This window comes from Alosa pseudoharengus, unplaced genomic scaffold, assembly GCF_046254945.1.
Source record: "Alosa pseudoharengus isolate Yale_2024_CS ecotype anadromous, Long Island Sound unplaced genomic scaffold, YU_APseudo_1.1 YU_APseudo_1.1_scf_13, whole genome shotgun sequence".
NCBI lineage: Eukaryota > Metazoa > Chordata > Actinopteri > Clupeiformes > Clupeidae > Alosa > Alosa pseudoharengus.
In genome coordinates this window covers 2377334-2392045 of record NW_027468598.1, presented here as the reverse complement: position 1 = coordinate 2392045, position 14712 = coordinate 2377334, and the positions used below count along the sequence as shown (strand labels likewise).

The following is a 14712-nucleotide window of genomic DNA, read 5'->3' as shown; positions in this document are numbered from 1 at the left end:
AAAGGAAGATGGGCAGACTTTTGTGCCAAGGTGCAGTTCTATGGTGTGTGGAAGAAAGCCCTGAAACCCCCTTTTCCATTGGATGTCCGTGGAGGTAAGTTGCTGTTCCATATGCAAATGTATTGTGATTTATACCATATTCAGACCATTCAGACCAATCTTTCTATTCTTTAGTGGAGTTCACGCTCGCCCTCTTCAATGCACTCCCATCCCTTTTCCCCTCACCAACTTCACCACCAAAGAAGCCTGGGAATAGCTGTGAGGCACTTCTTCATTTCCTGAAGGTAAGAACATTTTTGTCTTGATTCCTTACTGTCTCTTATTTTTCTCACATTGTTGTGCATGTTCAAATAACAATACACCCTAAGTTCACAATCACAGATATGACCTACTTTTTCCAAAAAGGGGAAAACATAAGTGCCTCTTGTGTCCCTCAAATGGTATTCACAGAAAGGAATACCAAGAAATGTTTAAAGGTCTCATCTCATCGTTTTTTCATTAATTTTGCAGTGGTCTGTAGTATTGATGAATGCCCTGTGAGCTGGTTTTGGTGAAAAAAATGCTGTCCTGCCTCTGTTTCATGCTGTTCTAGTTTGGTGGGGAAGGTGGGCGGGGAGGAACGACTGGATTTCGCCTCTAGTCATGAATATTAATGACATACTAATGAATTCACCTCTGATTGGCTAACAGTACTGTGACGCTTCCTCCAGTGCGTCCTCATCCGATTCTGCCTGTGCTATGCTCCATATTCAACTTTACAGTGCTAAAACCTGGCTAAAACTCGAGTCAAAACTGTTGCACAAAATGTCTTCGGAGATACAACTTCATGTGTTTGATCCTAGTATCGAGTAGGAAGAAGAACCGCTTCCGATCGTTTGTCGGTGAACGTTGGTTTAATAGAATGGTAGCAATTGCCTGTCAGCTTAAAATCTCTCCTAAAAGAGGTAAACGTTTGTGACAATCGTCATCTTGCTTTCAAGTAATAAACAGTTGGAAACGTTTTAAAATAAAGACCTATTTCTTTACACAGTCAAAAGGCTTTGCAATCTTCCTAGTAGATATTTTACTTCACAACACAGGTATGCACCCTAAATGCAGTTCAGCCACTGACCTAGCCTGCTAATGCTATCGGAATAGATAGTTATGGTTTGAATTCCATTATACTATCATTGAAAGACCACTTGGTCATAGCCCAATATATATATAGATTTAAATGCAAACACACCTACCTAGCTATATTTTGCTGGAATTGTACCAGAATGCCTACAGAAGCAGAGAATGTGTGCTGCAAGACTTCTTAATGAGAATGGCTTTGATAGCCTGACATTGGCAGAGGTTAGCCTACTCAAGTTGTTTTCACGTATGACAGAAAAAGTAGCCTACTATAGGAATCTTATAGGCTACTATAGTATTTTGGGACTAAATATTACAGTAATCTTATAGGAATACTATAGTATTTGGACATACTATAGGTACTATAAGACTACTATAGAAAAACTATAGCGGTTACAGGATATTATAGTTATTAGTAGTACTTCTACAGTATGTCCCAATTATTCCTATAAGATTACTATAATATTTTGTCCCAAATACTATAAGATTCCTATACTACTTTTTCGTAAGGGGATTGCTCATGTGGTTAGAAAAATGGGCAACACCAGTACCCCTGTTGTCTGTATGACCCTGTACCCAGGATTAGAACCAGTATGCCTTAGCACGTTATACTCCCTTCAAAATACACTAAACATTCGACTATGACTACTATGGCCCTCTGTGAGACAGAAGATATGAAAGGTAAAATAAATCTTTAGCTTAAAAGGGACAAAAAACTGATGAAACTCCTAAAACAAATATACAAAACAGGTCAATTTTCAATAAATAACTTGATTATATTTACATACAGCAGTGGTACTCAAAGTGTGGTCCGCAAGCTATCTCCAGTGTTCCACAAGTAGATGTGGTAAAACATAATAGATGAGTTGTTTGCAATATTGAACCAACTTGTATGTAAATCCAAACAGTTCTGCAACACTGATGTAACCTATGCCAGTTTAAATCATATGAATCCTCTGACACCATAAGCAAGGTGCAAAGACAATAAGCAAGGTGGTTCAGTGAGAAGGCCTATTGTGTAATATACTGTTGAAGTAGGTCTACTGTTTTTTTCTTTTTGCTAGGTGGTCTGTGACACACTGACATAGTAATAATGCATTCTATTAAAATAATGCAAACACAAAACAAGAACATCCAAACTATGCACAGAATTAACAATGTCCTCTTTTTGCCAGACGATGCAGACATCTGGCCTACAGATCCTTTGTAAGATGGTGCTGGGATTTTTTAGGGGAAAAGGTCTGAGTTGTTGTTTCGGCTTGTATTGTCCTGGGGATCCGAGGGACAACACACAAAACACATTCATTGGCTGTGATGATTCTATTACATTGCTCTTTGATTGCGCTGGGCCATAGGTGGAGCCATCAGGTGTTATTGTGGAGATGTCGCTTTCATCCTCCTCCTCACCTTGATCAACCCGAGGTCTTCTAGCTGGCCTTGGATGAACAGGCTTGATGGCAGTAGAGGTAGCAGGCCCCCATGCCCATGGTGTATCCGAAGTGCTTGTATCAATACTCATACTTTTCATGAAGTATTCTGTTTGGGTACCTAAAGTAAATAAATGTGTATTACTGTCAAGTTACAAGATACTAATAGTACACAGGACATTCACTATCTCACACAAAACTGTACTGGCACAATGGAAACAAAAATATTTTAGTGACTGCGGTAAGGTGTATGATGTACTAAGTAGCACACCCACAAGAAGACATTCGGTAATATCAATTTTATCTGTTATGCAATTCATGGGTTTCATCAGGTCCATTGACACAGGTCAAGCACCATGGTCCATTGACACACTCAAGCACCATGCAGTCTGCATTCATAATCGAGGTGCTTGATTTTATACACCTGTGGAAAGTGACCTAGATTAGCCTACTAGAAAAAGACTTCTAGAAACTAACTAGCACAACAAAAAAAGTTCGATCAAAAAGCTTCTAACGTGATGACCTAATGTAGGCTAGAAAGCTGTGTAGCCTGACATGAGGATGTGCTCTGGAAGACATACAAAACACTAAGTAAACAGCAAGTAATCAAACAAAACATCATTGTAGGCCTACAAAGGTCAATGTAACAATGGCAAGAAGACATCAATTAGACTGTAGTGTAAATACCTGAGCTTTAGTGATAGCAACTAATAGTGCACGGGTATTGTGTTTTTGATTTTCCCTGTTTGGACTAGAACAATATCCGTACTTAGTTGAGCATAAGATATTGTTGCTAATATTATTATTTGTGGTTTAACGCTTAGGTTAGAAGATTATAGGTTCAACAAGCTAAATCTCTGGGTAGTGTGGTCAGTTTCTTATGAGTGTAACGCTACACCAGGCACGTAACTGAAGCATTCCGTTCGCGTTATGTAGGCTACTGCAACAATAGCTTCCAATAGGCCTAATCAATGGAAGTAGCTACACCTGGCCTGTAGGCTACGTTCGGGAAAATAGACCATTCCTCAAATGGATTTTACCAGAGCCCTTCCTATTAGACATTCTCTGATTTTACACGTCAACAGAACACTTCAGTTACGTGCCTGGTGTAGCTTCCTGTAATATAGGCTAGCCTAAGCCTAGCTTGTACCCTTTTCATGCATGCTAACGTGAAGAATATGAACATGCTATTTTGTAACAGACGTTAGGTGGAAAAGTTTGTTTGTACTTACAGCCTGTGAGCTAGTGGTCGATCGTCATGACGGTACAGAACCAGGTTTTCAGAACATCGATGCAAAACCACTTTCTAACTGTAGGCAGTGAGTCTGGTCTAAATGATTGGAACATAGAACTAATGTTGCACTACTTCGGTGGTGGTGTTCCAACGATAAATCCGAACCATTTCTTCCTCAACTCTCGTTTCTAAGGCAAGACATGCAACATTGATGTGTTATTGCCACAACCCAGACAAACAAATTAGGTCTTGCCGACGTCGGGGCGTGTGTGCCTGCCCGACATAAAGTGCGTCGGTAAGATGTCTTATGGAGATCGGTAGCTAATCGGCAAGATGTCGGGAAGATGTCGGCATTAGAATTATCGCCGACCGTGAGCCAACGTAAACCAAATGATCGCCGACCGTGAGCCAACGTAAACCCGATTATTATTATGACCTGCGGCGCGATCCCACTAGAGCGAGGAAAGCATTCGGTCGCCTCGCTCTCCCATTGACTTAACACTGGAACAGCTGATTTTCGGCTGCAACGCTGGAAACGCCACAGCATGCTTGAAAATCAGCCCTTCCAAAGTTAAGTCAAAGGGACCGAGGTGTTTGAATGCTTTTCGCCGCTCTAGTAAGACCCCACCGTTATATTAGGTCTTATTGATTTGTTTAGGCTAGCTGCTATCAGACCATTTCATACACAATCTGACAACCTGGGAAATGTCAGTCTAACAGAAAAAAAGAATAGATCAGTGATTTTAAAATTAAGTTTGATGGTCATGCAAATTAGGCTACAGATTTCCGGGAGAAATAACAAAACAGGTGGGCACAGAGATGACCGTTAACATTTATTTTTACTTCGTTTTTACAAAAGTAGTATCAAAACATTTATTTTAACACACAAAACTACAACACAAATTAGAAATTCCCTCCAAAATAGTTAGTCAGTCTAAAAGAAAATAGTCAGTCAGTTCAAAAGAAAAATAGTCAGTCAGTTAGTCAGATAGATAGATAGATACTTTATTGATCCCCAGGGGAAATTCAAGGAAGATTTAGTCAGTTCAGTCCAGTCAATTAGTTCATTTAAGATGCTTGCTTGCCCCGCCTTTGCCGCCCCCCATTCCTATCACTGCTCAGCCGCAGTCAGTTTCTCACTGTCATTTCTACATCAGCCTCAGTGGAGTTTTGTTGGGCAGGATTTTTTAACACAGCACCTAAACAAAAAAATAAAATAAAACAGGGGGAAAAAATAAGACAGTAGCACAAAAGTCTATCTTCGTTTGATTGTTTCTATAAAGACAATTCAGAAAAGTCAAAGCATTTTACAAAAAACTAAAAAAAAAAACATACACAAAAAAAACAAACAATTAACAAGCAATGCTCATAATACAGTAGTGTACTGACAACATTAGAGAGAACTCGTCCAAAATACCTGTGCATCCAGCAGGAGCTGATCTGGGAAATCTTTGACCTGTGGAAAACAGAAAAAATATAGGTGTTAACAAAAATACAATGTATGAAATGCGTCTTGTATTTTTTTTTATAAAACTGTGTGAGAGAGAAAGACTTCCCCACATTAAAACCGAAACAGGCAGCCAGCTACTCTAGTGACTACTCTCTCTCAGCCTCTAGCCAATCATAACACAGAGTAAAAAGTATAGAAATATGTCTTACTTTGAGGGATCCTGTGTGGAAGGTCTGGATGGGATAGATGGGACACTTGAAACACAAAGATTCAAAAGGTCAAAACAAAGATGAATGATTCTTTTAGGTAACCAGTTTCAGATCATATCGGATTCAGTCAGAATGACGTATGAATGAGGGCAGCCTTTTTGCACTCTGCACAGCCTAGCCTACACGAGAGAGAGAGAGAGAGAGACTTTTCTTCCTACCCAAATTAAAACCGAAACAGGCAGCCAGCTACTCTAGTGACTACCAAGTGCAATCTCCATCAGCCTAGTAGTAGAAACATTGTCTTTAGACAGTCTGATTGCAGGAGAACAGACTAGATGACTAGACTGTACAGGTCATGTAACCACACTGAGTGTTTGTGAGTGACACAGCTTTAATTGCTTACAAAGTTGCTTTACAGACTCTGTTCTGTGTCTGCGTGTTAATTAACTTACATTCAGGAGAGCTCATCATTGGGTGTCTCTTGCTGCCAATCATCTTGTGCCACTAGGAAATGCAGAAAAGGGGCCGTTACACAAATAACAGCATCACCCAGGTCCAACTAACAGAGCTAAACGAGTGACCCCACACCAGTGGTTCTCAAACTTTTTCTGTAATTTTTATCATTCTCCATTTTGAATAGTGTATTGTATGTGTGTGTCAGTGTGTTCTCCATCTGCATGCTAAATAGTTTACGTTCAGGAGAGCCCAGCCCTTCATATTTAGCTTCCTTCTGCCAATTAACAGTTGTCACTATGAAAAGATAACATACATTACATGTAAAATATCTTACTAAATATCGTTAGTCCTCTGAAGGAGCTCTGGAAGAGGGTGGCGTGGAGGCCTCTGTAACAGTCCTTCGTTATTATCCGGTGTCACTAGAAAATAAAGAAAAACTAAATTATTGGAGTGAACAGTAAGTCAAGTTTATCACAATTAGATAAACTAACGTCAGTGGGCTGAGTAATTGCCACACATTTCTATCAGCAGCAACTCATCTTAACCCAGGTCAATATAAGAGGCTAACATTCACATACAGTATGTTAACAATAGGCTATTTACCGGGCCCTGTTTTGTTACAAGTATTTCTAGGTGGGCCATGGGAAAGAAAATGTTGAGAACCCCTGGTTTAGGCAAAATAATTGTGATTTCAATTTTGACCTAAATTATGGCTATTATTCCATTATTGAGAAGCTCAGCAACGAAAACGGCAACAGCACAGCTGAGCTGTACAATACATCCAGTAAAAAACAATTGTTGTTGGGAGTAACTGTACATTGCAATGAAACAGACACACATAGTAAATGTAGGGAACAAACAGGGATATACATTTTGATTAAATAAGGGATTGATGGAGCACTGGATTTCAGTATGTAAGACAATGTTTGAGTAGTAGGCTAGTTAGATCCATCTGCTCATATCCTGATGACAAACTTCACATGACTGAGACCAAAGTGAACTTCAGCTAAGAACCACATTATAGATTACATGTTAGGGTGATGATGGTCAAGGTTTTACTGTGTACCTGTGTTGCAGCTGTAAACTGGGCAGGATCTGGAATATGAGTGGGGATTAACATTGCCTGTGGAACAGATAATCATGAGGGAGCATTAGTTTATAGACAATTTGAAGACCTTGCAATCAATACATAATATGACATGTTTTAGACCAGGTTGTGATCTAGGCTACTGTGCAATGTGAATGTAGAGGGTGTTTTTGTGAATGTACCGAGTCAAACATTCGTTTAAAAGCAAAATTACGTCCGAAGCGCCACTTTTAAGCTTGCGTTGTCGTTTTCAGGTGAAATGGCCTTTTGATACATGATCGCATCAAATCGCTATTTTAAAAACACTAAGAAGGCTGGGCACAACATGAAACTTTGATCGAAGTCCAACCCCTTTCTTTTTAGTAAACTATGTGTACACGAACAATGTTCTCAATGCTCGAGTTCATGTGTAGAGACACTGATGATACTTCGATCAAAGTTTTTAAGTTGTGTCGAGCCTTCTTAGTGTTTTAAAAATAGCGATTTTGACACGATCATGCATCAAAATAGTAGTGCATTCAAAAGGCCACCTCACCCGAAAACGACAACTCAGAGAAGCTTAAAAGTGGCGCGTCGTACGTAATTATGGTTTTCAACGAAAGTTTGATTCAGGTACAATCCCAAAAACACCCTAAGATGCATTTTGGCGCGACTTACGCTTCAAGTTCTGCTTCAGTTTAAATTGAACGTAAATTACAAATATGTAACCTCTGGTCACTCAGATTCAAAAGAAGTGCCGAACTTCACCTCTGCTATGACTCCTTGCTATGGCCAGCGAAGTGGCAAGCTAACGTTAACGCTAGCTAGCTTCTACCTACCTAACGTTTGCTGAAAACACATTCCGTTAAAGCACTTTCTAACCACAACAAACGTCATAGAATACAATATCTGATTAAAAACACTTCTACAATGAGTTTACATGTGTTATCCTAAGTTAACCATAGATATATAGGCCTACAGTATGTAAGTTAGCAGCTAGCAGCTAACGTAACCAGATAGCTTGAGAAACACCTTGTGTAGCAACGTTAACTACCGTTAATGTTAACCTTAACGTTAAACGTACTATCCAAAAAGTTGGCCGACACCGGATTAGTCTATGCATTCTACCAAATATCATATCATATCATATATCATCATCATATAAATTGTGCCATACGGATTTTACACAAGCTCAACATACCTTCGCGCTTACACTGTCCGGCTTGTCACTTGATGTGGCGGACCAACGGTTGCGTAGATTTAGGCAGCCACCAGCAGCACTTTTGGGAAAGAAAAAAAAAAGCGGGATCGGCAAAATGGTTCCTCACGGTTCCTCCGCCGATCTACGGAGTGCGCATGCATGTTGGAGCGCTGTAGACTCATCCCGCCGATGGTTTACCCACCTAAACTGACAAGTTTTATTTGGCGTGCAGGGGGAAAAAACCTTTCCGACACTTTGCCGCTGGTGCCCTCCAATTGCCGACGTCGGTAAGACCGAACGTGCTGTCTGGGAAATAACACAGGCACGATTTTTTTCCACCATATTAGCAACTTGCTGTTAGCTCCTACTAGCTGCAGAGAGACAATCCCCTAGCCGTAAAATCTTCCAGTCTTCCTGTAGGCGGTCACAAGCCAAGATGGGCGAGGCCATGAATAATCAGTTTCCCTTCGGTGTCATTGGGAAGGGCTCTTTCTGATTCGCTTGTTTTTCCGTGTATTTTCTTTCATTGGCTAATGCGGGCAATGGGGGTAGAAGATCATTTTCACGTGCAGCATGCATATGCAACTTGGAGTGAGCTATAGTATTTCGAAAGTAACAAGTATTAAACGGTTTCTCAGTGAATGAGACCTTTAAAAACCTTTGATTAATTAATTAATCAATTCATTCATTCCAGAAACATTAAAAATATACCACCTTGCATCAGCTTGTATCAGTTTTTAATCCATCCTAAATTCCTACACCTTGATCTGTCAAACAAATGTTTTTTAAACACGTCCCCCCGTCCCATTTTGAAGTAATTCATGCTTATTTCTTCCAGGGTGCAAATAAGTCAGTGTTTTTAATAATGACTATTTTAAGACAGGGTGCTTGCGCAAGTCTTGAAAGTCTTAATAAGTATGGAATTTTGAAACACTGTTTTCCAGACCTTGAAAAGTCTTGAATTTTGTGTGAAAGTCTTTATAAAGTATGGAAAAAATGTATGGTAGAATCTTACAGTATGCTCAAAGGCATTGTGAAATGAGAAATAGGAAGGTAGGCTATAAAACTATAATTTTACTAACTGGTCACGTAGCCTACTGTATTAGCCTAATGGAATGATATCCAATCAACGCTTGGTTAGCCTAGTCTGGCACCTTTTCGTCACTGCTGAGGTCTATTGACACATACTAGCCTGGTCAACAGAAATGGGTCGTTGCGTGTTTTTGAATTTATGGCTGGATTTGAAGTTAAATGAAATTAAAAATTTGAGTCTTTGCCATACTGTGCATTTATTTTTTGTTCTAACCAAGTGCGCTAGGTCAAATGTATGCACTTTTGTGAGTGTTGTGATACAGCTTGTTCAGAAGTTAAAATGAGATAACATAAAGATAAGTTCAGTCATGTCAAGGACAGAAAAAATGAGATGTGAGTGAGACTGAATTCTACATACATTCATCCATCCATTCATGTTTTTTTATAGATAGTTTGGTAACACTTTACTTGACGGGTGAGTTCTTAACACATTCATAGCAGCTGTCATTAACTTCACATAAAGCATTCATGACTGTTTCATGCATATGGTTTCATGAGACATGACTCAACATTCATACCAAACCTTTCATGAATGTGGAAGACAGAACGACGACAACTCGTCAAAATAAAAGTCCATCAATCGCAAAGCAGCATTGCCGTTTTTGTTCCAAACCTCTTACCTGACCATGTCACATCTGAGTCAATGGGCTAGTCCAGTGCCAAAAACACAGAACATGGTCAAGCAAATAATTTTTGTTTCATAAAAATGTATTTGTTTTATGATGTAACCTTTGCAGATAATTTCTCATCTTTTGCTACTGGGAATGTCCAACCATTCCAGGTTACACAAATACAAGTCGAATGTAGGCTAGTTTGCCTCCCAGTGTTAAACTCAGTGATTACAAATACTTCACAACTTGTATAGTAAAGTGACATTCAATGTAGACTTCATAAGATATTCATGAAATATTTACAAAAACGGCAATGCTGCTTTGCGATTGATGGACTTTTATTTTGACAAGGTTTCGTCGTTCTGTCTTCCACATTCATGAAAGGTTTGGTATGAATGTTGAGTCATGTCTCATGAAACAGTCATGAATGCTTTATGTGCAGTTTATGACAGCTGCTATGAATGTGTTTTGAACTCACCCGTCAAGTAAAGTGTTACCGATAGTTTTTGTGACACTTGTTTGATGTGAAATTCATGTACTTGTGATTTTCATGTTTTGAAACATTTTCATCAGTAAAAGCATAATTTACTGTGAATAATGCATTTGTTCATTGAATTCTAGCCTATAAAAATTTAATTTCTAATAAACACAGTTGGTAGCCTACAATCTCAACCAATGAAGTAGGAAGTAGGCACACAAGTATACAAGTAGGCTACATAAAGTTAAGGTCTTGAGAAAAAAAAATCCAGTTTTAAAAAAGTCTGGAAAAAGTCTGGAATTTTAATTTGGAAAAAGAGCAAGCACCCTGTAAGAGTCATTGGTTGAAACCTGATCATTTAATCTAAAATGATTTTTATATTGAACATACACCTGACTTTCAATAGATTTTTATGTCTTCTCACTCTCTACACATTGTTCTTTTTATTCTGTTCCAGTCAGGCGAAGACCCTACCCTGTACCTGGAGAAGCGTCCTCTCTCCTCCCCAGTTCTGCTTTCTGATGGATCAACCATCATCGTGGCTGTGGGTAACGTACCTGTGACCACCCTCCCTCAGGAAGATTTCTCAGACGGGATGTTGGTGTTAATGGCATATTACTACACTTTGCACTTAAGATATCCGAAATGTGTTGCTACTCTCCTGTCAGTTATTCAAACAGAGGTAATTGGTGACACAATCCACGATCAAGATGCCACTAGTTCTTACAAGAAAGCAATGGCTGATTGGAAGTCTTTCATTGAGAAGTAGCTGAGTATTTTGTCATGTCAGTTCTTTTTATTGTTAGCTGTGCCAACAATAGTTTTGTGTGTGTTGCGCAAGCTTATACAGTGTCACTGAGGTATTACTTCATTGAGGCCTGTATTTCAAAGGATATGTTCAATAAAAAAAAAAACATAACGGAGAGGGCTGAGAATTATTATTATTTTTTTTTTTTTTGCTCTTTTGCTTTTAGATTTTTTTTTTTATGGAAAAGTATTCAAATGTCTATAGCAACCTTGACTTGCTGACGTTAAATAAATGTTGTCTTATAAGCCATTCTGGTTATTTCTGTACCATTATTCTAACAATAAGGACAGGCTTTAGATTTTAAGGTTTAAAGATGCAGTAAACCTTGTTTCAAGATAAACCAGCTTGCATTAAGACAGAGCTTAGTCATTCTTCACTAATACTGAGTATTTTCTTCTAAATTTGATATATTTATTTTACTAATCTTAAGCTTAATTTGCTAAAAGTAAGTAAACAAAATATGTAATTGCTTATATTTAGTATGTTTCACTTATTTTGAGGCTGTAAAAAGTTTAAATTTAAGTAATCTAATCTTAAAAACAGCATTTTATGCTTATATTTAGTATATTTAACTCATTCTGAGGCTGTAAAAAGTTTACATTTAAGTAATCTAGACTTAAAACCAGCATTTTATGCTTATATTTTTTGTATATTTCACTTATTTTGAGGCTGTAAAAAGATTAAATTTAAGTAATCTCATTTTACAACCAGCATTTTATGCTTATATTTAGTATATTTCACTTAATTTGGGGCTGTATAAAGTACAATTATAAATAATCTGATTTTAGATCCAGCATTTTCATCTTATGTTAAGCCTTCCAAATACCTCTGTAGACATGCTTATTTCTAGATTTAATTATCTTAATTCAAGAAATCTTGTCAAGTGAAATTATCTTGCTGCATGGACAGATAATTTCACTTGTTTTGGGTACATTTTACCTCAAATCTAGTGTTTTTATCTTGTTTTCAGACACCCCTTTTTTGCAGTGAAGAGATTTCGCCCCGTAACTGATTTTTTTTCATGGGTTTTACGGGGTTTCACGGGTTAGAGCATACATGGGCAACATACGGCCCGCGGGCCACATCCGGCCCGTGGGCTTTCCCTGACCGGCCCGCGTGAAAGAACAATAGTCAAGAGCCTAGCATAGAGATAATGCACGCAAATCAATATCGTTGCTTTTATTTTGAAAGCGACTGCTATTTGTACGCCCATACATTTGTGCGTGGATGCATACGATGTAAACACCCTTACTGATGTGCTGATGAATAGAATTTATGCTTCTGCATCGACACAATGCAGTTGCCTTTAAGTCGGCGTAAACCTTTCAAAGTTTTGTGTCTCTTATGTCTGCGTCGCTCACCACCGCAAAGGTTGTCAGAACGAACTCCTGCTGTTTGTTGGCGATACGAAGTGTTAATTTCAAAACGTTACTGGCAGATAGATAGTTTACATTCGGAATCCCGTCATTGTAACCAAAATATGTCTGAGTTTATTTGCAAAGCTTATGTTAGCGAACTAGTATGATGCTACTACCCACAGGTTGCTTGAAGCAGCCGGCTCAACACACAGGGCGAGTTGACCAATCACAGTTTTGTGCATAAAGTTAAAGCAAAAACATAGCCTACATTTTTAAAATTGTTTTCTTTGTGCATGTTGATTAACTAATGACAGCCTACTATTGTCTGCTCCACATTTTCATAGTCTAATTCTGCATAGAGTTAATTTAATGATGGTAATGATTTAATGATGAAATATTGCTGAGTGTTGATGAAATAGTGGCACAGGCCTATGGTTGTACTGACTTCACATTTTCATGGCCTAGCCTAATTATATAGATATTGTAGTACTTTTTTATATCAGTCTTTGAAAACTGAAAAAAAATGTCTGTTAAATTAAATTAAATACTGGACATAGATTAAATAGCCTACTGCTGTTTTTCCTTTGTCTCCCTCGCATTTTCATCTGTTCTTACGAGTAGTAAACAAAGCCATATGATTTACTTAATGTTATACAAGAACAGAATAGAATTGGACAGAATTAAGTTCAGACTTGAGTTCGGTATTTTGGGTCCGGCCCTCCTCAACAGTCCCAGTTTGTCATGTGGCCCCTTGGGGAAATTAGTTGCCCACCCCTGGGTTAGAGTAATGTTGTCAAATAAGCCATTACTTCAATTCATCGTGTTTCCTCACTCTCTGACAACATATGGTGATCATTTTTGGAATGGTTACAGTTTATTTTCCATTATTTCCTACATACTGGACCTTTAAGCATACAATCTGGGTCAATTAAGACTACACATCCTATTCAACTGTTTCCTCTGCCCAAAACTGTTTCAAAATAAAAGTCCTGTATTTCCTTCAGGAAATGCTTTTCTAGTTGCAAATAAAATTCTGCTATGTCTCCCGCGAGTCACGTGAGGCAGACTGTAGCCTGTCTGTCCGGGATGAGCTGCCCTCTGTTGTAGCTCCTCCCGGCTAGCCTCTGAAGTTCACGTTGATGTAGAAAGTCAGCCAAAGTCAGACGCAGTTCATCTCGAACAAGCCTATTTGAAACGTGGTTTACGAATGCCCAGAGCCGTTTATTGGGCACTACGAATGTCTATCAAATGTGTTTGTACGTAGCTCATAATCGATTTGGTGTGTCATCATCGTCTTGCTTTCCCCTCTCCGTTCTGTGATTGGTTCCTTCTTTGAGGTGAAAACGAAGTCCAGGGAATCCAGGCTGCCGTGAATAAAAGTATAAGTATATATAAGTATATATACTCTTTTGATCCCGTGAGGGAAATTTGGTCTCTGCATTTATCCCAATCCGTGAATTAGTGAAACACACACAGCACACACTAATCCCGGCGCAGTGAGCTGCCTGCATCAACAGTGGCGCTCGGGGAGCAGTGAGGGGTTAGGTGCCTTGCTTCACATATTGTACAAGAAGTATTCATTCATGTCTCGAGAACTATCAAACCTAACCTCATTATCAGGATCAATAAGTGGGAAGAGTCCATGTTCATATGATATTTGTAGGTTTTGGTAAAGGCCTAACTTCATATTCTCTGCTATTTGCACATCTGTTTCTTCTAATATATCCAAAGAGGTGATTCATCATAGGCCTAATTGACGTCTCCTAAAAGTGATGCGTGAGTGAGCAGGACATCTCATTTCTCATATCTGTCTCTCCTTCATTCCTTCATCCTCATATCATTCCTTCCTCGTTTCCTTCATTAAGATAATTAGAAGGAGTGGTTAGAACAGGAAGAAAGAATGAAAGGAGGATGGACAAAAAGACAAATGATCTGCAGCCTCGGTGTATTTCTAACTGAAACAGGTCTGACTGCAAATTATATTATTATATTTATTTATAAATGTACAAAATATGACCGCCGCTCACTACTGTATATCCTCTCCGCGAAAATAAATCACGCTCGCTTACTTGAAACACAAGAAATTGACGGCTGAAACTAGGGAGTTGTCTAGTGGGTGTTTGAGAATGAACGTTAGCTCAGATGCTCACATTTATTTTGTGTAGATTTTTTGTTTTTTAATGCAATGTTTTACAAAGCACTGATAGGG

At 38.7% G+C, this 14712-nt stretch overlaps 1 long non-coding RNA gene across 2 annotated transcripts; it reads right to left on the bottom strand.

Moving 5' to 3' along the window:
• Positions 1 to 4594: 4594 nt before the first annotated feature.
• Positions 4595 to 8183, bottom strand: LOC143121026 (uncharacterized). Of its 2 annotated transcripts, XR_012986364.1 has the most exons (7): positions 8157 to 8183; positions 6956 to 7012; positions 6224 to 6308; positions 5886 to 5937; positions 5434 to 5478; positions 5192 to 5230; positions 4595 to 4973 (listed from the first exon to the last, which is right to left on the bottom strand). It is a non-coding gene; the product is annotated as an uncharacterized LOC143121026 (long non-coding RNA). The 2 variants fall into 2 exon arrangements; XR_012986363.1 differs by lacking the exon at positions 8157 to 8183 and having other exon boundaries at positions 6956 to 8016.
• Between the last annotated feature and the right edge of the window lie 6529 nt (positions 8184 to 14712).